The 21,936-nt window shown below is 37.8% G+C and overlaps 1 protein-coding gene and 1 pseudogene across 2 annotated transcripts in view; one reads left to right on the forward strand and one right to left on the reverse strand.

Moving 5' to 3' along the window:
* The window catches only part of TSGA10 (testis specific 10), a 93,619-nt gene that overhangs the window by 68,611 nt on the left and 3,072 nt on the right, over positions 1–21,936 (reverse strand). The window contains exons 2-3 of the mRNA XM_082643278.1: positions 12,931–13,059; positions 2,792–3,007 (exon numbers count right to left, since the gene is read on the reverse strand). The gene's annotated coding sequence lies outside the window, so the exon portion shown is untranslated. The remainder of the gene's footprint in view (positions 1–2,791; positions 3,008–12,930; positions 13,060–21,936) is intronic.
* Positions 14,970–18,830, forward strand: LOC309815482 (large ribosomal subunit protein uL13-like; annotated as a pseudogene). Its single transcript has 2 exons — positions 14,970–15,020; positions 18,174–18,830. The product of its transcript is annotated as a large ribosomal subunit protein uL13-like (transcript).

Here is a 21,936-nt window from a genome sequence, read left to right on the forward strand (position 1 = left end):
AAATAGTTAAGTTACTTTTAAATATCCTTCAAATACTTTGGTAGCAACTATTACAAGATAAATAATTTGCAAGTTAAAAACAAATCATTCTTATCTACTCTCTCAAACAGTTCTCCTAAGGACCTCCTCCAGGCAACATTGTTCAAGATGATTGTGTCCTTATATTAAAGTAATAAACTTCATGTATTTAAATATTCCATTATTCAGACTTTTCACTAATACAGACTTATCCTTTACACACTCTAAATAAGTGAGGCTACTGTATGTAAACAAATATCATCCTAGTGTTCATTAACTAGGCTCTTAGATTTCAAACTACTGTAACAAATAATGTCTTCAATAACACTTATGTTTATAGCCTGATCATTTATTTAAGTGCTTTATCATATGCTACCAAGAGTACCATATAATATGCTTTATTATATTATTATAATAAATAATAATATAATTATTTTTTATTATATTATATAATAATATATGCTTTATTATATTATATATGCTACCAAGAGTATATTAAAAGGATGTGTAGGAAATAACATGTAATAACAATTAGCTTTCGGAAACTACCATCTTGCAGACACAATTTACTAATTTGGTGATAAATAAAATCAAGATGAATAAGCACATGTTATCACGTAAAAATTCAACAGGTTGTTTTCTGGCTTTCAGACATACCATGTGTCTTGCCTGTAAGCCATTAGACAACAATGAGAAATCAAACTGTCTTCATTTTATAGTAGTGTTTAAATTCCTAGTTTCTAAAGGTCATGATAGGATACTAAAATTTAATCAAGAAATCAAATGTTTATCAAAATATCATAAAGCTATAGTTATTAAAATAATATGGTAGTGGCATAGAAGACGGCAAATGAATCAATGAAACCAAATCATCCAGAAACATATCCATGCACATATAAGAATTCAGTAGCTGTTAAAATGGCACTTTAAATCAGTGACTGAAGAAAGGACTATTCAACCATACCTCATACTAGAACAAAAAGAAATTCCAGAAGGATTAAAACTTTAAATATACATATTAAGAAGTTTTTAAAGAAAACTGTAGAAAATATTCTTGAGGTGAGAAGGCCTTCCTAAACAAGGATCAAAACTAGGTGGAGATAGAGGGTTTTTAGGGCAGTGAAATTACTCTGTTTGATACTATAATGGTAGATACATGTCATTTTACATTTCTTCAAATCCATAGCATGTACAACACCAAGAGTGAACCCTAATGTAAACTATGGACTCTGGGTGATCATGATATGTCAATTCTTTTTTAAAATAAATTTATTTATCTATTTATTTATTTTTGGCTGCGTTGAGTCTTCGTTGCTGTGCACGGGCTTTCTCTAGTTGTGGCGAGCGGGGGCTACTCTTTGAGCAGGCTTCTCATTGCAGTGGCTTCTCTTGTTGTGGAGCACAGGCTCTAGGCACACAGGCTTCAGTAGTTGTGGCACATGGGCTCAGTAGTTGTGGCTTGCAGGCTCTAGAGTGCAGGCTCAGTAGTTGTGGTGCATGGGCTTAGTTGCTCTGCAGCATGTGGGACCTTCCCAGACCAGGGCTCAAACCCGTATCCCCTGCACTGGCAGGTGGATTCTTAACCACTGTGCCACCAGGGAAGTCCCAATATGTCAATTCTTTATCATAAAATGTAACAAATGCACCACTTTGGTGGGGGATTGCAGATAATGGGGGAGACTAGGCATGTGTGGGGGCAGGGAGTATATGGGAAATCTCTGTTACCTTCTGCTTCACGTTGTTATGAACCTAAAACTGCTCTAAAATAATAAACTCTATTTAAATATATATTTTTAAATTTTTATTTATTTTTGCTGCATTGGGTCTTTGTTGCTGCGCGTGTGGGCTTTCTCTAGTCGTGGTGAGCAGGGGCTATTCTTCATTGCGGTGCGCAGGCTTCTCAATGCAGTGGCTTCTCTTGTTGCGGAGCACGGGCTCTAGGCCCGAGGGCTTCAGTAGTTGTGGCACATGGGCTCAGTAGTTGTGGCTCGCAGGCTCTAGAGCGCAGGCTCAGTAGTTGTGGCACACGGGCTTAGTTGCTCTGCAGCATATGGGATCTTCCCGGACCAGGGATCGAACCTGTGTCTCCTGCACTGGCAGGTGGATTCTTAACCACTGTGCCACCAGGGAAGTCTCATTCAAATGTTTTAAAAGGGGGTGGGACCTCAAAAAAATAAAAGATCAAAACTCAGAATTCAGTAAAAGATTGACAAATTTGACTACATAGAAATTAAAAAGCTTTGGTTAAAAAAACACCTTTTTTTAAAGTGTGAAATAAATTGTGTATGTGTGAAAACAGAAAAGAAGAATGGAAATATATATATATACTTGTTGGTAGATACCTCTGCAGAGGAAAAAAGGATTAGGGAGAAAGAGAAATGTTCTGTATAAAGAACATTCCCATTGCTTTGGGTTTTTACTATGACTACATATTACTTAGGAAAATTTTTGAGTAAAAATTTTTAAAAGAAAATGTGAGACACAAAACAATTTAATCCTTAGAATAGACATTTAATTACAATGTCAAATCTAAAAAACTTTCAAATGATGTAAATGAGAATGCCACTTTTTCCACTGCATTAATAACTAACTACATGATGTTTAAAGCAGAATTAAAATCCTGATCAGTAGTTGGATGTTACCTAGACTTGTGGTGACCATTTCACAATACATACAAATATTGAATCATGTTGTACACCTGAAACTAATATAATGTTATATGTCAATTATACCTCAATTTAAAAAAAAACCTGATCAGTGATAAATCTAATACCTTTGCTTCTTCAAGTTCCTTGTCGGCAGTATCCACCACAAAGTTTTTCTCTTTTTCTAGTTGCTTTGCTAGTTGGTCAATTTTAATCAATTCTTGACAAAGATGCTCATTGTGGCTGGTTAAATCCTCTACTTGACTGCTTACCACCTCCTTACCATCCAAGAGTTTCCTAACACATTCTTCCAAGCCACGATTTGTCTGTTTGAGATCTTCAATCTGTTGTAAGTAGAAAGAAAATAATCACATTAAACTATTTCCTTAGCTTCCCTCTGAGAAGAACAGCTAGGTGACTGGATTCAGGAAGGGAGGTTTGCTTCCCTGGCAAGGAGACTTAACTATATATCCTTTTTTACTTTCTGAATTTTGTACCATGTGACCATATTACCTATCTGAAAAAGATATACTAAGTGAAAATTTAAAGGTTTATAGCTATAATTCTCAAAACAATTTACAGCTTAATAACAAAAAAACCCACTTAGTGTTGATATTTAACAAAACTATTAGAAAAATTGCCAAATATTTATATCTGCAGAAACCAGTCTTGAAATTATTTAATTTGAATAATTAATATCATCAATTAGGCATTCTTTAGAATTAAGTTTCTAACTACTGTCATCAAAATATGTTAACTCTTTAGAAAAGTCCTTTTGAACATATCGGTAACTTACTTGACTAAGCTAAATACCAAATCAATCAAGTATTTGCTGACTAACGTGGAGGACCACAACTTTCTTTCCCAGCCCACTATCAAACCATCAATGGATGAAGAAAAGGGCCTTTTCTATCACGAAGCTATCCAAATGCCTTTAAAGGAAAAAAAAATATGTTAGACCCATTGAACAATGATAATATGTCAAGAACTATGTTAAATTCAAAAGATACAAAGATAGGTTAGCTATCTGCCTCAGAGAATGTATTGTTTACTTGTGGAAATACATATACAGTATGTTAAGTGCCGTAAGAGAAATATCTGAGATAAAGGGGTGGCACAAAGTCCTTTTCCACAGGATTTGTCTCTCACTGTATATTTAACAAATATTTATCGAGCACCTACTATATTCAAGGCACTGTGTGTGCAAGATGTGAAAAGACAGAAGAAAACAACAGTCTTGGTCTTTAAAGAGCATCTAAAATTGCTAAATCCCTTATGTAATGTTATTCTTAGTTCTAACATTATTTTTGCTGTAACCTTGCCCTTTTCAAGTAACTAGAGAGAGCTCTTTCCAAATCGTCAAAATCAACAAAGTTTTCTTTAAAAATATAAACTTTATTATTTGTCACTATATAAGGAAATATCCTAAAGGTCATGAATTATATATAACTAACTATACCACAATGACATTTATTATACTCAAGAAGCATAATAAAACCCATTATTTTAATCCAATTCTCACTTTGGTATTTTGTAAGGCACACTAACTTGTGAGATTTACAGGAAAAGAGTTTAAATTGTCAAAACCAGGAGACAAAAAAAACTTGAGGAATTTTTTAAAAAGCAAAAAGGCAAACTGTAAATGCACTTATTTCTTTAGTTGAGCCTTTTATCACAACCAGGCTGAATTTCAGCAATACCTCTTACTTTCTTCTTTTTTGGCATTCTCCCAACTACAGCTAAAAATTCTTTGAAAATGCAAATTTCAAGTAATTCCTGTAGCCTATGGTGCTTCATTACACTGAGAATAAGATGAACAAATACCATTTGTGGTCCCAGGCCTACTGCCCTGTCCAAGCCCTCTCCACCATCTCCAATATACACCTAAGCTCTAGACGTGCTGTAAGAAACTTGCTAAACTCATTTTAAAACCTCTGTTAGGGAATTTATTGAAAATGTTATATACTATATCACAGAACCCTCTCTATAAGAAACCTAAGGGAAAACTTCACTCAGGTCTCAATTTCAGGAAAACATGTGCTTCTTTTGTATACCTCGTTTGCTTTTATTCTTTGGACCGTGAATTACTTAACTACAATTTCCTTGTTGCTTCTGCCTCTAGTAATTTTTTTTTTTTTTTGCTGTACACGGGCCTCTCACTGTTGTGGCCTCTCCCATTGTGGAGAGCACAGGCTCCGGACGCACAGGCTCAGCGGCCATGGCTCACGGGCCCAGCTGCTCCGCAGCATGTGGGATCTTCCCGGACTGGGGCATGAATCCGTGTCCCCTGCATCGGCAGGCGGACTCTCAACCACTGCGCCACCAGGGGAGCACCCTGCCTCTAGTAATTTTAAAGAAATCTGCAGCTCACCTCTAGCAACTAGTACAGAAACCATGCAATGATTTCCTGTTTGCTCTTCTTATCCATGCTTTCACTAAGTTTCTTTACTTTCCCGCACTCTTATTACCTCTTTTCATTACTAGCACTTTTTTTTTTTAACTATAGGGATAAACAAAATTCAATTTATCTATCTTTTTGTCTTTGTTCATGGCTTCAACAGTGCCACGTCTCTGAGCAACAAGAACATGCTAAAAATGTTTCCTAACCTTCCACTGCCCCAGGAGAGGTTACATGCTTTTCCTCTCTGAGCTCCCATACAGCCTTATATATATATATATATATATATATATTTTAATATTTATTTATTTATTTTTGGCTGTGTTGGGTCTTTGTTTCTGCGCGAGGGCTTTCTCCAGTTGCGGCAAGCGGGGGCCACTCCTCATCGCGGCGCGCGGGCCTCTCACTATCGCGGCCTCTCGCTGCGGAGCACAGGCTCCAGACGCGCAGGCTCAGCAGTTGTGACTCACGGGCCCAGTCACTCCGCGGCACGCGGGATCCTCCCGGACCAGGGCTCGAACCCGAGTCCCCTGCATTGGCAGGCAGACTCTCAACCACTGCACCACCAGGGAAGCCCCAGCCTTATATATTTTTATCTTAGTATTTTATAAGATGTGTTATAATCATTTGTTTCCCTGTCCCTTCCACTAAATTCTAAGCGACTTTAAAGGGATCATGTCTCTAATTTCTGTATCAACATACCTCTCATTTCTGTATCATTTATTATATATCTAGCACATGATGCTCAATTATTAAATGAATAAAACAAATACATTATAAATAAATAAATGAACACTTCCCTCACCTTGACATCAAGCCCCACTTTTACTTAATTCCAAGACACAAGTACTTTAGAAGAGGAGGTTACAAAGGATGTGGGCTTTGGACTGAGGCAGACAGGTTTAAATCCTGCTGCAGTTCCTCACCACTCACTTAACCTCGGACAATTTACCATATTTTCTTGATCCTAAGAGATGCATCTGACTTCAGAAAAAAATAAATGGAAGCTTCTTGAGTTTCATCTGTTAAATGGAGAGAATACCTACAATTTTCAGCGTGTAGTTAGAGAGATATAAAAGTTCAAGTAAAATCTTTGGCAGATAATAGGTACTCAAAAAGTAGCTTTTATTAAAAAAAAACTTTTTATTTTGAAATAACTAAAGGTTCACAGGAAGTTGCAAACGCAGTACAGAGGTTCATGTGCCTTTATCCTGGTTTCCCCAAACAGTTACATCTTAAATAATTACAGTAAAATATCAAACCCAGAGATGTGACATTGGTACAACGTGTGCCTATTGTTCTATACCATTTTATCATGTGTAAATTGCTGTAACTACCACCTCAATAAGACAGAACTATTCCATCACCACAAAGATCACCCTCCCGTTACTCCTGTATAGTCACAGCCTTCCCTCCCCACCCTTAACTCTTAGCAACCACTGATCTCTATAATAATTTTGTCATTTTGAGAATGTTACATAAATAGAATCATGTGATAGAGATCACAGTATGTTATCTGTTGACGGTGGCTTTTTCACTCAGCACAGTGCCCCTGACATCTAAGTTGTTATGTGGATCAACAGTTCATTCCTTCTTATTGCTGAATAATATTTCATGGTATGGATTACCATGGTTTAATAATTCACCAATTAAGGGAAGTTTTAGATGTTCCAGTTTGGGACTATAACAAATAAAGCTGCTATGAACAACTGTGTAACTGTATACAGGTTTTTGAGTGGACATAGTTTTCATTTCTCTGGAATAAATTCCCAAGAGTGCAATTGCTGGGTTGTATGGTAAATGTATGTTTAGTTTTTTAAGAACTGAACTATTTTCCAGAGTAGCTGTACCATTCCCCATTCCCACCAGGAATGTATCAGTGATCCAGTTTCTCCTCATCCTTGCCAGCATTTGGTATCATGACTATTTTTTATTTTAACTGTTCTTAACAGTGTGCATTGTTATCTCATCATGGTCTTAATTTCCCTGATGTTTAGAAAAGATGAACAGCTTTTTATTTGTCAACAATACATCCTTCTGTGAAATATGTCTTTATATCCTTTGTTCATTTTCTAACTAGATTGTTTGCTTTTTACTGTTGAGTTGTTAGAGTTCTCCACATGTTCTAGACACGATTCCTTTGACAGAAACAGGGGTTGTAGCTTATCTTTTCATCCTATTAACAGGGTCTTTCACAAAGCAAAAGACAAATCTTGATGAAATTCAAATTATCAATTTTTTCTTTTATGAATCACACTTTTGCTGTCATGTCTAAGAACTCTTCAGCAAGCCCAAGGTCCTGAAGATTTGTTCCTATGTTACCTTTTAAAAGTTTCATAGTTTTATGTTTTACATTTAAATCTATGATCTATTCTGAGTTAATTTTTGTATAAGGTGTGAGGTTTAGGTCTAGGCTCATTTTTGTTCCTAAAAGATATCCAATTGCTCCAGCACATTTTGTTGAAAAGACTACCTTTCTTCATCAGATTGCATTTGCACCTCTGTCAAAAATCATTTGGCTGTATTTGTGTAAGGCTATTTCTGGATTCTCTATTCTGTATCACTGATCTATGTCTGTCCCTCTAGCAATACCATACAGTTAGGATTACTGTAGCTATATATTAAGTTTTTAAATCAAGGAGAATGACTCTTTCCACTTTGGTCTTTTTCAAAATTGTTCTTTGCTGGGATTTTGATGGGAATCGTATTAAACTTGGATATAGATTTGGAGAGAACTGATATCTTACTATGTTGAGGCTTCCAATCCCTGAATATTTGTTTAGATAATCTTAGATTTCTCTTATTAGCATTTTGTAGTTTTCAGAATGTGAGTTCATACTTATTTTGTTAGATTTACATCTAAGGATTCCATTTTCTATTTGAGTGATTGTAAACGGTATGTAATTTTTAATTTAGATTTCCACAGGTTAATTGATAATATACAAAAATACAGGGCTTCCCTGGTGGTGCAGTGGTTAAGAATCCGCCTGCCAATGCAGTGGACATGCGTTCGAGCCCTGATCCGGGAAGATCCCACATGCCATGGAGCAACTAAGCCCGCGAGCTACAACTCCTGAAGCCCAGGCACCTAGAGCCCGTGCTCTGCAACAAGAGAAGACACTGCAATGAGGAGCCCGTGCACCACAACGAAGAACAGCCCCCGCTTACCGCAACTAGAGAAGGCCCGTGCACAGCAACAAAGACCCAACACAGCCAAAAAATAAATAAATACATTTAAAAAATATAGTATGTTTGTGTTGTATTCTGACCTTTTGAACTCATTTATTAGCTCTAGTTTTTACACTGTAGACGTTATGAGATTTTCCAGGAAGAAGATCATGTCATCTATAAACAGGGATAGTTTTATTTCTTCATTTTGGTCTGAATGCCTTTCAACCTAACTATATCATTATATTTGAAGTGAATTTCTTATAGACAGCATAATGCTAGGTCATGGTTTTTTAATCCACTCTGCCAATTTCTAGCTTCTAATTGGTGTATTTAGATTACATATATTTAATGTACTTACTTTTATGTTAAGATTCAAGTGCGTCTTTTCTGTTGTTTTCTCTGTTTTTTTTTTTAATTTTTTCTTTCTGTTTTGTTTTACCCACTTTCCTCTGGGTTACTTGAACATTTTTTAGAATTCCAGTTTGAGGTATCCATAGCAATTCTGAGTACATCTCTTTGTACAGATTTTTAGTGGTTGCTCTAGGTGTTTCATTATATGTTCATAAGTTATCACAGCCTACATTTTACCAGTTCAAGTGAAGTGCAGAGAACTTACCTCCCTTTACATCCCTCTACCCTCCTTTATTAATAATTCTTAAATATTTCCTCTACATGCACTGAGAACTACATTCGACAAACATAATTTAGAAAAGTAGAAAAGTAAATTCGATCACGTTTACCCATATTTTTGCTCTATATGTTGTTCTTCCTTCCTTCCTATTCTTCCAAGACTACTCCTTTTATCACTTCCTTCCTTGTTAGAGAAATTCCTTTAGATATTCTTTTAGGGTAGCTTTGCTGGCAACAAATTCTCAGTTTTCTTCATCTAAGAATATCTTAATTTTCCCTTCATACTTTTCTAAATACAGAATATGCCCTGGGTTGACAGTTCTTTTCTTCCAACACTTGAAAAATGTTGTGCCACTTCCTTCTGATCTCCACGTTTTCAGACCTGCTGTCATTTGAATTGGTGCACCCCTATAAATAATGAATTGTTTCTCTAATTTCTTTCAGGATTTTTTTTGTCTTTAGTTTTCAGTTTGAATATGAAGCGTCTCAGTGTAGATTTCTTCAGGAGACTCCTGGTAGGTTTTCACTCACCTTCTTCCATTTGTATGTCTTTTGCCAAATTTGGGGACTATTTAGCCATTATTTCTTTGAATATATTTTCAGCCCCACCTTCTCTTACCTCTCTTTCTGGGACTCCAACGATCCAAATGTAGATCTTTTGTTATATGCCCACCTGTCCCTGAGCCTCTGTTCACATTTTTTCAATCTATTTTCTCTCTATTGTTCAGATCAGGTAATTTCTTTATTTCTATCTTCATGTTCACTGATTCATTCTTTTCTCCTCCTCTTCATGTTTTTGTTTGAGAACACTGAGTTTTTAATCTCAGTTACTGTATTTTTTTAAACTTTTTTATTGTGGTAAAATAGAACATCATAAAATTTACCACTCTAACCATTTTTAAATGTAAAATTCAATGGCATTAAGTACATTCACAACATTGTGCAACCATCCCATATCCATTTCCAGAACTTTTTCATCATCACAAACTGAAACTCTGTACCCAATAAATAATTATCTATGAATTTGCCTACCTCATATAAGTGGAATCATACAATATTTGTCCTTCTGTGCCTGGCTTATTTCAATTAGTACACTGTTTTCAGGGCTCTTCCATCTTGTAGTCTCCTTTCAGAATCAAGGTTGAATAACGTTCCATTGTTTGTACATACCCCATTTTGTTTATCCATTCATCTGTCGATGGAATCTGAGTTGTTTCCACCTCTTGGCTATCACAAATAATGCTGTTATGAACATTGGTGTACAAGTATCTGTTTGAGTCCCTGCTTTTAATCTTTGGGGGATATTCCTAGGAGTGGAATAGCTGGATCACATGGTAATTCTATACTTAACTTTTTGAGGAATTGCCAAACTTTTTTGTACTATGCTTAAACCATTTTACATTAGCAATGCACAAGAGCTCCAGATTCTCCACATCCTCACCAACACTTGTTATTTTCTGCTTTTTGATAATAGTGGTCCTAATTGGTGTGAAGTGATATCTCATTGTGGTTTTGATTTGCATTTCCTTAATGACTGGTGATGTTGAGCATCTTTTCATGTTTATTGGCCATCTGTGTATCTTCTCTGGAGAAACATCTATTCAAGTCTTTTGCCCATTTTTGAATTGCGTTGTTTCGGGTTTTTTTGTTGTTGAGTTATAGGAGTTCTTTATATATTCTGGATATTAATCCCTTATCAGATACATAATTTGGAAGTATTTTCTCCCATGTATTTTTTTAATAGACCTTACATTTTTTAGAGCCGTTTTAGGTTTACAGAAAAATTGACCAGTAAGTACAGAGAGTTCCCACATACCCCTTCTCCCCTCTCCAACTCACCCCAGTTTCCCCTTATTTACATCTTGTTTGATGAACCAACATTATACATTATTATTAACTAAAATCCAGAGTTTAATTAGGGTTCACTCTTTGGGTTGTTGATTCTGCGGGTTTTTACGAATGTACAGTGACATGTATCCATCATTACCGTATACAGGATAGTTTCACTGCCCTAAAAATCCCCTGTGCTCCATTCACCCCTTCCTCCCTCCAAATCCCTGGCAATCAGTGATCTTCTAATGTCTCTATGTTTTGTCTTTCCCAGAAGGTCATATAGTTGGGATCACAGAGTATGTAACCTTTTCAGATTGGCTTTTTTCACCTCACAATATCCTTTCAAGGTTTCTTCATGTCTTTTTATGGCTTCATAGCTCATGTCTTTTTATCAGTGAATAATATTCTATTATGTACCACAGTTTGTTTATCTATTCACCTACTGAAGAACAGCTTGTTTGCTATCAAAATTCCACTTGCCTCTACTTTATATCTTTTATTTCGAACAGCCTGTTTGCTACCAAAATTCCACTCGGCTGTACTTTATATCTTCTATTTCTTTGATAAGGTTTTCTGTTTGTTTCAAGCATGCTCAAAATTACTTGTTGAAGCATTTATATGATGGCTAATTTAAAACCCTTGTCAGATAATTGTCATATCTGATTCATCTCTGTGTTGGCATCTCTTGTCTTTTCTCATAGAGGTTGAGATCTTCCTGATTGTTGGGATGAGGAGTGTTTTGTTTTCTTTTTTTATTGAGACCTCATAGTCTAAGACACCGACTCTTATCTTTCAGTAGGCTTCCTGTGACACCGCTCCAGCAAGAAAAGGGGGACCCTGCCTTGTTACTGTTGGATGGGAGTAAAAGTCCAATTACTCCACTAGGCCTCCTGTGACACCTGGGAAGGGTGAGGTTCCTTGTTACGGCTAGGCAGGGATGGGAATTCAGGCTCCCCACCAGGCCTCTGCTGATACCACCAGAGCTGGAAGAATGGAGGCTCCTTATTACCACTCCCACGTATCCTCCACTGCCACTGTGGGTGGGTGGACTTGTTACTGTTGGAGGGTGGTAAAGGTTCTGACTCTGCATTAGGTCTCTTCTGATACCATTCCAGCAAAGAGGAAATGGGGCACCTCTTACTACCAGGTGGCAGTGGACTTCTTGGCTCCCCATGTGGTCTCCACTGACAATATGGGGTTGGGGACTTCCTTACTTCCTGAATGACACAAAAGTCTTGGTTCCCCACTCAGCCTTCTTCTTTGATACCACCCTGGCGGGATAGGGGCCTTGTGGGGCAGGGTGGGGGGATGAGGAAAGGATGGGGTTCTTTGTTATAGCAATGAGAAGGGTGGACGTCTGGGCCCTTAGCCTTTGCTGGCAGGAATGGAGCTAGTTTTTTTCCTTGGTGTCTGCTTAAAGTGGGCAGTTCTTGTCTAAGAGTAATCTGCCTTGCTAGATTGCCCATCTCCTAGTCCTTCAGCTAGAAAGGGATGGCTTTTCTGAGACCTTTATAAATCTGCACCCATGACTTCTGGTTGCCAGTTTTTCCAGTACTCTGCCTGGGATATATGGAACAAAAAGAAAAACCAGGAACTCCCTAACATGTCCTAACATTCATTGTGTGCTGAGGTCTCTAGCCAGTCTTCCTTCTTCCCACCTTTCAATGTGTTCTTATGCTTGTTTTATACATAATATTCAGGGTTTTTAGCTGTACTTAGTGGGAAGAGTAAGGAAAAGTAAGTCTACTCCATTTTCCTAGAAGAGGAAGTTTCTTTTAATAGCCTTTATTAATAGCTATACCACAGGTCAGAAACCAGGAGAACAGAAACAATAATGAACTTGGGAGTTCAGAGAACTGGATTCAAATTCTAGCTAACCTGGGAGTTCAGAGAAATCCTAGCTCTGTCACTCATTAGTCGAATATCATAATTCTTTGGCCTCTTGGAACTTCGGCTTCCATGTCAGTAAAATGGAAATAACATCACAATTTCACAAAGTTGGGATGATTAAGTAAGATCATGTACTTGAAAGCATCTGATACAACACCTGGCATATAGTTTGCACTCACTAACTCTGAATCTATGTGTTTCAAAATGGTTAAAATAAAAATGGAATGATTTTAGACCCATACAATTTAAATGAGCACTGAATTGGTATTTATTCTCTATCTTATTTTAATATAGGCCCCCATCCCAAATTAATTTAGGGAAATATGCAGAGAAATTAAATGTAACCTGTAACTTCAGTGAAGAAATGAATTTGTCTTGATTTCTCACTTCTTGTTCTAGCTGAAGAATGTTCTGGTATTTTTCAGCTTCAGAAACTGAAGCCCCTAGACCAAAATCACGTTCTTTGGTGGTAACCTAGTGGAAGGAATAGGAATAATATAGAGATAGTCAGGTTTAAAACAGCCTTGTGATTTCCCACAACAATCATAATTTTGAAAATTAACAATATTCAATTAAAAAATTGTTTTTAACCTGTTGCACCAGCTAAAAGGACTTCATCAACATTTACTTTCTTAAAACTTTATATTATAAAACTTCTTCTGTGTGTTTTCCAAATATGAAACTATAGTATTGAACATGCTTTTTAAAAAACACATACTCCACCCTATCTAAGGGAATATGGGTCAGCAGCAAATTAAGTGGTCTACTTCCAGGGCTATGATGTTCACTAGCTACCTGTTTATTGTTATTTTTGTATATTAACAAAAAGGTTTGCTACCCATATCACAAAGGGCTAATTTCCCTAATATATAAATAATTCCTATAATTCAAAAAAGGAAAAGAAATACCCTAATATAAAAATTGGCCAAGAATATGGATATTTCACAGAAATGGCTTTTAAATAGATTTAAAGATATTCAATCTCACCATTTAGAGGAATACAAATTAAAACAACACTGGGATACCATTTTTTAACCATCACATTGGCAAAATCATAAAGTTGGATATATAAATTAGCATTCTGTGGCAGTGTAAATTGACACAGTATTTATGGAGAACAACTGGGTAAAATCTAGCAATATTACAAACGCACATAGCTTCTGTACAAATAATTCCATTTCTCAGAATTTTTCTACATACATATTTGCACATGTGCAAAATAAGAGTGTTAAAAGATTTCTCACTTTAGCATACTATACATACTACTCTGCACTGTGCTTTTTTTACTTGACTATGTATCTTAGAAACTGTATAATTTAAGGAAATAATTTGTTCTTTCTCTGAATCAAGGCTGCCATTATGTTAAGAGAGAATTTGCTACAAGCAAAGCAACACAGATGCTATGCTCCAAAATCTAGTGCTTGGGAAATTACAGGCTCAGGATTCCCCAGTCACTGACCTTGTGTTACCGCCCTGTACAACCTAGCCCTTAGCAGTCTGACAGGTTTATTTCCCTTTTTCCCTTTCCCTAAACAAGACACAAATCTTCTTTTTCTGTTCTCCAGTCCAGCAGTTCCTGCCTCTCCCGGAACTTCAGCATTAGATCTCACAAAGCATTTCTAACTATGAATCGTTTTAGGCCTTTATGGGTTAGGCTGAAATCCTAACTACCATTTCTTACATAGTTTCTGTTGAAAAATGTGTTCCTAGTTATAAACATGTGACTGAGTATAACTGAATCAAATGACTCCTCACTATAGCAGTACTTTTCAAATTTTAGTAAACATACGAATCACTTGGGAATCTTGTTAAAATAAGATTATTACTCACAGTAGGTCTGAAATACTGCATTTCTAAAAAGCTGCTCAGCAATCCCTATTCGGGATTGACTACGCCTTGAATAGCAAGGACCTAAAATCTAAACCTGCCCAGCATACAGAGTTCTTCATAATTTGGTCCCTTCCTACTTCTTCAAATTGATCTCCTACTTGACACCTCCAAGAACCCCTCTATTAAAGACAAACTATTCTACACCTTCTTTATACATACATTCAGAAACATATTATCTTTTGTTCATGAGCTTTGCCCTCACTCTTTTCTCCACTGAAGTAAAGACACTTCTAAGGCTCAGCTTGAATTCCATATTCTCTAGGAGGTTTTCTCTGTCTTCTCCATCGAATAGTGATCAGCTCTTCATTGAGACATCCAAATATCTTGGTAATAGAACAATTTATGTAGCTCTTTACTTTTTCTGGATATGTCTTCCTCACACAGTTATTAGAATCTTAACAAATAATATCCTAGAGCTCTCTGTATTCCCACCAATCTGCACAGAGTTCTTTGGATATCAGGAAGGTGTCAATACAAATTTGTAGAGGTTGATAATGAAGCAGTGTACTAAAGCAGATAAAATGGAACCTTCCCTCTTCTTTTTGGTAAAATGAACAGTCAAGTTTACTATCAGTCTAGTCTAGAAATTAAAAGTATAAAGAGACCAAGAGTCTACCTGACAATTGTGAGCCATCATATTAGAGCTGTGACTTTCCCTGCACTAACTTTGGAGGCAATAAAAAGGGAGAGAAATCAATGTATCTGAAATGCCCATGCCTGGCATGCCAGTGTCTCCACCTCAGGCCACCTGAATATCTTCTACCTTCCAGTGATCTCTAGATGGAACTTTGAATGGAACTTGTGTTCCTGTACAGATCTCAGAGAACGCAAGTAAAGTACTCTGTAAGCAGCAAATTGTCATCATAAACACCCAAGCTAGAATCACAATCATTCTCAATGGGGAAGCAACACAGCATAGTGGTTAAGAGCGTGTTCTTTAGCCTCAGACTGCTTCCGTTCATAATGCCTGTTCTGCCCCTTCTTAGCTGCATGACCACAGGCAAGTTACTTCTCTGGCCATGGCTTCCTCATCTCTAAAACAGGGATGATAACAGTACTTGCCTCATAGAGTTGTTGTGAGGATTAAACGAGTTATTACATGTAAATCACTTAGAACAGTGCCTGGCAATAAATAATAACTGCTATATATATTATTATTATTTACAATTACTATTATTACTAATTCCTCTCACTGACTCAACTTATTTAATTGGCCGTCATATCCTACTGATCTTTTCACTAAAATCTCTCTCAAACACATTTCTTCCATCGCTACTATCACTGTTTCAGTTCATACTATCAGACTGTAACATTTATTCACTTACCAAACAAATTTATAAACAGCTAGGATAAGGATGAACCAATATTAGATTTGGGAGCTAGAAAGATAGAAAACAAATAAAAACTTACAATTTCAAGGGGCTTCCCTGGTGGCACAGGGGTTAAGAATCCGCCTGCCAATGCAGGAGACACGGGTTCGAGCCCTGGTCCAGGAAGATCCCACATGCTGCGGAGCAACTAAGCCCGTGCGTCACAACTACTGAGACTGCATTCTAGAGCCCGCGAGCCACAACTACTGAGCCCGTGTGCCACAACTACTGAAGCCTGCGCACCTAGAGCCCGTGTTCCCAACAAGAGAAGCCACCACAACAAGAAGCCTGCACACCGCAATGAAGAGTAGCCCCCACTCACTGCAACCAGAGAAAAGCCCGCGTACAGCAACAAAGACCCAATGCAGTGAAAATAAAATAAATAAAATAAAATAAAAATAAAAACCAAAAAACTTACAATTTCAAGCCTCAATGAATCTAGGGGAAGTCCAAAACAAATCAGAAATTACAGTACAGTATGATTAGTGCCACATACATGTATGCTAAGGGAATACAGGACTACAAAAAAGTATTTCTGACTTCTACTTCCCCCCAAAGACTTAGCATATATTTTCCATGTTCCCTCCAAACTATAAACATATCCCTACTGGAGCACTTAACACATTATATTGTTTATTGGATGTCCAAAGCCATCACAACTTAACATGTTAAAACAGACCTCAATTCCCCCACCTGCACTTCTGCTCTCAACCCTGCCTCCACCATGCTCCTTCCCAGTCTTTCCCATGTCACATGGCACTGTCATTTGTGCAGGGATCAAGGTCAAAAACAAAGGCGTTGTCTTTGTTTCCTCTTTTCCTGAACCTCATCAAATCCATCAACAAGCCCTTCGGATCTACCTCCAAAATATATTCCCAATCCATCCACTTCTGTACACTTTTATTATCACCTACTTGGTTCAAGCCACCATCATCTCCCACATGGATTACTGCAATTGTCTCCTAACTGGTCTTTTTGCTTCTGTTGCTCCCTGCAACCTGTTTTCCAAACTGAAATCTAAACAATCATTTTAAAATAATGAGATCCTGCTCAAAACACTCCAATGGCTTCCCACTACAATCAGAATAAAAGTCAAACATTTTTTTTTACTTTAATCTCTAGCCTACAAAGGTAGCTCATATTTTTTTTTCTTTAACTTCTTTATTGGAGTATAATTGCTTTACAGTGTTGTGTTAGTTTCTGCTGTATAACAAAGTGAATCAGCTATATGCATACGAATATCCTCTTATCCCCTCCCTCTTGCTTCTCCCTCCCACCCTCCTTATCCCACCCCTCTAGGTGATCACAAAACACCAAGTTGATCTCCCTGTGCTATGCAGCTGCTTCCCAGTAGCTATCTATTTTACATTTGGTAGTGTATATATGTTCATGCCACTCACTTCATCTCAGCTTACCCTTCCCCGTCCCTGCATCCTCAAGTCCATTCTCTATGTCTGCATAGTTATTCCTGTCCTGCCCCTAGGTTCTTCAAAACCTTTTTTTTTTTTAAGATTCCATATATATGTGTTAGCATATGGTATTTGTTTTTCTCTTTCTGACTTACTTCACTCTGTATGACAGTCTCTAGGCCCATCCACCTTACTACAAATAACTCAATTTTGTTTCTTTTTATGGCTGAGTAATATTCCACTGTATATATGTGCCACATCTTCTTTATCCATTCATCTGTCAATGGACACTTGGGTTGCTTCCATGTCCTGGCTATTGTAAGTAGTACTGTAATGAATGTTGTGGTACATGACTCTTTTTGAATTATGGTTTTCTCAGGGTATATGCCCAGTAGTGGGATTGCTGGGTCATATGGTAGTTCTATTTTTAGTTTTTCAAGGAACCTCCATACTGTTCTCCAGAGTGGCTGTATCAATTTACATTCCCACCAACACTGCAAGACGGTGGTTCCCTTTTCTCCACACCCTCTCCAGCATTTATTTTTTGTAGATTTCTTGATGATGGCCATTCTGACCAGTGTGAAGTGATACATCACTGTAGTTTTGATTTGCACGTCTCTAATGATTAGTGATGTTGAGCATCTTTTCATGTGTTTTTTGGCAATCTGTATTTCTTCTTTGGAGAAATGTCTATTTAGGTCTTCTGCCCATTTTTCGATTGGGTTGTTTGTTTTTTTGATATTGCACTGCTTGTATATTTTGGAGATTAATCTTTTGTCAGCTGCTTCATTTGCAAATATTTTCTCCCATTCTGAGGGTTGTCTTTTCATCTTGTTTTTGTTTTCCTTTGCTGTGCAAAAGTTTTTAGGCTTCATTAGGTCCCATTTGTTTATTTTTGTTTTTATTTCCGTTTCTCTAGGAGGTGGGTCAAAAAGGATCTTGGAGGCAGCTGCCGAAGAAGGCGGAGGGGCAGGTCCTGGTTCTCGACGGCCAAGGCCATCTCCTGGGCTGCCTGGTGGCCATTATGGCCAAGCAGGTGCTTCTGGGTCAAAAGGTGGTGGTTGTGCACTGTGAGGGCATCAACATTTCTGGCAATTTCTATAGAAACTAGTTGAAGTACCTGGCATTCCTCTGCAAGCAGATGAACACCAACCCCTCCCGCAGCCCCTACCACTTCTGAGCCCCGAGCCACATCTTCTGGCAGACAGTGCGAGGCATGCTGTCCCATAAGAACAAGCAAGGCCAGGCCGCTCTGGACTGCCTCAAGGTGTTTGATGGGATCCTGCCACCCTATGACAAGAAAAAGCAGATGGTGGTTCCTACTGCCCTAAGGTTGTGCGTCTGAAGCCTACGTGGAAGTTTGCCTACCTAGGGTCCCTGGCTGATCAGGTTGGCTGGAAATACCAGGCAGTAACAGCCCCCCTGAGGAGAAGAGAAAGGAGAAGGCCAAGATCCACTACTGGAAAAAGAAGCAGCTCACGAGGCTATGGAAGCAGGGCAAAAAGAACACAGAGAAAAAATTGACAAATTCACAGAGATCCTCAAAACCCATGGATTCTTAGTCCGAGCCCAATAAAATTGATGGTTTATTCTTAATTTTAAAAAGAAGAAGAAGAAACAGGATCTTGCTGTGATTTATGTCATAGAGTGTTCTGCCTATGTTTTCCTCTGAGAGTTTTATAGTGTCTGGCCTTACATTTAGGTCTTTAATCCATTTTGAGTTTATTTTTGTGTATGGTGTTAGGAAGTGTTCTAATTTCATTCTTTTACATGTAGCTGTCCAGTTTTCCCAGCACCACTTATTGAAGAGGCTGTGTTTTCTCCGCTGCATAGTCTTGTCTCCTTTATCAAAGATAAGGTGACCATATGTGTGTGGGTTTATCTCTCGGCTTTCTATCCTGTTCGATTGATCTCTATTTCTGTTTTTGTGCCAGAACCATACTGTCTTGATTACTGTAGCTCTGTAGTATAGTCTTAAGTCAGGGAGCCTGACTCCTCCAGCTCTGTTTTTCTTTCTAAAGACTGCTTTGGCTATTCGGGGTCTTTTGTGTCTCCGTACAAATTGTGAAATTTTTTGTTCTAATTCTGTGAAAAATGACTTTGGTGGTTTGATAGGGATTGCATTGAATCTGTAGATTGCTTTGGGTAGTATAGTCATTTTCACAATGTTGATTCTTCCAATCCAAGAACAAAGTATATCTCTCCATCTATATGTATCATCTTTAATTTCTTTCATCAGTGTCTTATAGTTTTCTGCATACAGGTCTTTTGTCTCCATAGGTAGGTTTATTCCTAGGTATTTTATCTTTTTGTTGCAATGGTAAATGGAAGTGTTTCCTTAATTTATCTTTCAGATTCTTCGTCATTAGTGTATAGGAATGCAAGAGATTTCTGTGCATTAATTTTGTATCCTGCTACTCTACCAAATTCATTGATTAGCTCTAGTAGTTTTCTGGTAGCACTTTTAGGATTCTCTATGTACAGTATCATGTCTTCTGCAAACAGTGACAGTTTTACTTCTTCTTTTCCAATTTGGATTCCATTTATTTCTTTTTCTTCTTTGATTGCTGTGGCTAAAACTTCCAAAATTATGTTGAATAACAGTGCTGAGAGTGGGCAACCTTGTCTTGTTCCTGATCTTAGAGTAATTGCTTTCAGTTTTTCACCATTGAGAATGATGTTGACTGTGGGTTTGTCATATATGGCCTTATTATATGTTGAGATAGGTTCCCTCTATGCCTACTTTCTGCAGAGTTTTTATCATAAATGGGTGAATGTTGTCAAAAGCTTTTTCTGCCTCTATTGAGATTATCATATGGTTTTTATCCTTCAGTTTGTTAATATGGTGTATCACATTGAACGATTTGCATATATTGAAGAATTCTTGCATTCCTGGGATAAACCCCACTTGATCATGGTGTATGAACCTTTTAATGTGCTGTTGGATTCTGTTTGCTAGTATTTTGTTGTGAACTTTTGCATCTATGTTCATCAGTGATATTGGCCTGTAGTTTTCTTTTTTTGTGACATCTTTGTCTGGTTTTGGTGTCAGGGTGATGATGGTCTTGTAGAATGAGTTTGGGAGTATTCCTCCCTCTGCTATATTTTGGAAGAGTTTGAGAAGGATAGGTGTTAGCTCGTCTCTAAATGTTTGATAGAATTCACCTGTGAAGCCATCTGGTCCTGGGCTTTTGTTTGTTGGAAGATTTTTAATCACAGTTTCAGTTTCATTACTTGTGTTTGGTCTGTTCATATTTTCTATTTTTTCCTGGTTCAGTCTTAAAAGGCTATACATTTCTAAGAGTTTGTCCATTTCTTCCAGGTTGTCCATTTTACTGGCATACAGTTGCTTGTAGTAGTCTCTTAGGATGCTTTGTATTTCTGCAGTGTCTGTTGTAACTTCTCCTTTTTCATTTCTAATTCTATTGATTTGAGTCCTCTCCCTCTTTTTCTTGATGAGTCTGGCTAATGTTTTATCAATTTTGTTTATCTTCTCAAAAAACCAGCTTTTAGTTTTACTGATCTTTGCTCCTGATTCCTTCATTTCTTATTCATTTATTTCTGATCTGATCTTTATGATTTCTTTCCTTCTGCTAACTTTGGGTTTTTTTGTTTTGGGGGGTTTTTTTTTGCGGTACGTGGGCCTCCCACCGCTGCGGCCTCCCCCGTTGTGGAGCACAGGCTCCGGGCGTGCATGCCCAGCGGCCATGGCCCACGGGCCCAGCTGCTCCACGGCACGCGGGATCCTCCCGGACCGGGACACGAACCCGTGCTCCCCGCATCGGCAGGCAGACTCCCAACCACTGCGCCACCAGGGAAGCCCATTTGGGTTTTTTTTTGTTCTTCTTTCTCTAATTGCTCTAGGTGTAAGGTTAGGTTGTTTACTTGAGATGTTTCTTGTTTCTTGAGGTAGGATTGTATTGCTATAAACTTCCCTCTTAGAACTGCTTTTGCTGCCTCCCATAGGTTTTGGGTTGTTGTGTTTTCATTGTCATTTGTTTCTAGGTATTTTTTTGATTTCCTCTTTGGTTTCTGCAGTGATCTCTTGGTTATTTAGTAGTGCATTGTTTAGCCTCCATGCGTTTGTATTTCTTACAGTTTTTTTTTCCTATAATTGATATGTAGTCTCATAGCATTGTGGTCAGAAGAGATACTTGATACGATTTCAATTTTCTTAAAAAAGTCAAACTTTTTAAGGTCCTACATGATTTGGCCCCTGCCTTCACTTCCCTAAATAGACCTACTGCTCTCTTCTTTGTTCACCCCCCAGCTTTATTGGTTTTCTTTCTGTTCCTCTGCTGTGCCAATCTCATACCACTCTGAGACCCCCTCCCTTGCTTTCCCTCTGTCAGGAACATTCTCACCCCCAAGCCCTTGACATGAATGGCTCCTTCTTACCCTTGGCAATTTGGCTGAAATATCAGAGGGTCCTCCCCAACCTCTTACCTAAAGTAGCCTCTCTCCTACTCAATCACCCATTAGGTTATCGCACTGAACACTATTTAGAATTACATTACTTATTTCTTCATTTGTTTATTGTTTGTCATTTGTCACCCCCCACCAAATGTAAGCTCCAAGTGATCTAGGCTCTTGTCCAGTCACTGTTATATTCTTAATGCCTAGAAAAGTGCCCAGCACAAAGTTGGTACTCAATAAAACATTTCCCAAATAATGAATTTTGA

Source organism: Mesoplodon mirus (genome assembly GCF_964341445.2).
Source record: "Mesoplodon mirus genome assembly, chromosome: 14".
Classification (NCBI taxonomy): Eukaryota; Metazoa; Chordata; class Mammalia; order Artiodactyla; family Ziphiidae; genus Mesoplodon; species Mesoplodon mirus.